A 1,610-nucleotide genomic window follows, 5' to 3' on the forward strand; every position below is an offset into this window, starting at 1 on the left:
AAGTAAAGAGAAAAGAAAGAAGAAAATATATTCCCTCAACACCTCCAAAATCAAAAACAAAAAAACAAAAAAATAGGATTGAACTGCCCCATCACTTCATGACTGATCAGTTATACCATGACCATACTCACAACACATACTAAAGGAAAACTAGGGGTTTTTTTTGTGTTTTTTTTGTTGTTGTTTTTGTTTTTTGTTTGTGGATAGCAAAGTGTCAGATGTCCCTTCTGCCCTAGAGAGTTCTGCGCCCAGGCCACACTTGGATCTGATTGTTGCGGAGACACTTAGTTCATTTGAAACCAGTGGGAAGAAAGGAGGCAGTAATGCTAACACAGGCAAGGAAGTTGAAGCGGGCTGATGGTCTCAAAGGATCCGGGGCATCAGCCTCCACATCTGATTACTAGAAGGGTTTCTGTGAGACCCAAGTTGCCTGTTAAAGAGGTTGCAGAACTTGAAGCTAATTTACCTTGTACACGTAAAGTACATTTTCCTGATCCAAACGAGCTTCATTGTTTTCAGCTGACTATAACCCCAGATGAGGGTTACTACCAGGGTGGAAAATTTCAGTTTGAAATTGAAGCTCCTGTTGCTTACCACATGGTGCCTCCCAAGGTGAAATGCTTGACTGAAATCTGGCACTCCAACATCACAGAAACAGGGGAAATAAGTCTAAGTTTACTAAGAGAACATTCGATTGATGGCACTGGCTGGGCTCCCATTAGAACGTTAAGGGACGCTGTTTGGGGATTCAACTCTTTATTTACAGATCTTTTGAATTTTGATGATCCACTGAATATTGAAGCTGCAGAAATCTTCCTTTGTGGGACAAGGAAAATTTTCGGGACAAAGTGGATGAATACATCAAACGCCATGCCAGATGATAAGAGCAGAGATCGCAGGTCTGAGGACTTTGTCACAGTTGTCTTTGATGTGAAACAGCTCCAGGTAGCCCTCTTCCCCATCCTCAAACTTCCTTTCAGCCCCTTGGGATTGTCCCAGTCCTGTGACCGTGCTGTCCTGAAGAAGACCCTCCCACTCCCCCACTGTAGGTGGTGAACAACATAACACAGCAAGAAAGTGTGTTTGCCAAACCATGGGGCTGTATTTGTTAGAGGAATGGTGTGATCTACATTAGTCAATGGTTCGAAAAATGAACTATATAAAACCTTAAGAATATTGCTGTGATGTTTTAGCTCTATTTTTCACATTTTTATTGGCTATTTTATTTATTTACATTTCAAATGTTATCTGCTCCTTTAACACGTATACTGAAACTACTGTCTAGGCTGTCTGGTGGAATTCCTCCGAAGTTGTGATGAACTTACCCCCGAGGACATAGCTCTTGCTTCTGTTCCCCCAATAATCAGTGTCCTGCACAAGTGATGTAATGACACGTTCCATGTGACTGACAGATTGGCAATAAGAAACCCGCTATAAACTGTGATTGGATGCACATTCTCTTAGCTTCTTCCACGAATGCTGACCCTACCTACATGTGAATCTTCCCAGAAAGCATAGTCATTTACTGTAGATCTTACTGAAATCTGTATTTTATTTAATTAAGTAAATTTTGGTACAGATTTGTAATTTGTACAATTTGATGTTTTAAT

The 1,610-nt window shown here is 40.7% G+C and overlaps 1 pseudogene; it reads left to right on the top strand.

Moving 5' to 3' along the window:
- Positions 1-323: 323 nt before the first annotated feature.
- Positions 324-881, top strand: LOC127696365 (NEDD8-conjugating enzyme UBE2F-like; annotated as a pseudogene).
- Positions 882-1,610: the final 729 nt, after the last annotated feature.

The sequence above is a fragment of the Apodemus sylvaticus genome, chromosome 11 (assembly GCF_947179515.1).
Source record: "Apodemus sylvaticus chromosome 11, mApoSyl1.1, whole genome shotgun sequence".
Lineage (NCBI taxonomy): Eukaryota > Metazoa > Chordata > Mammalia > Rodentia > Muridae > Apodemus > Apodemus sylvaticus.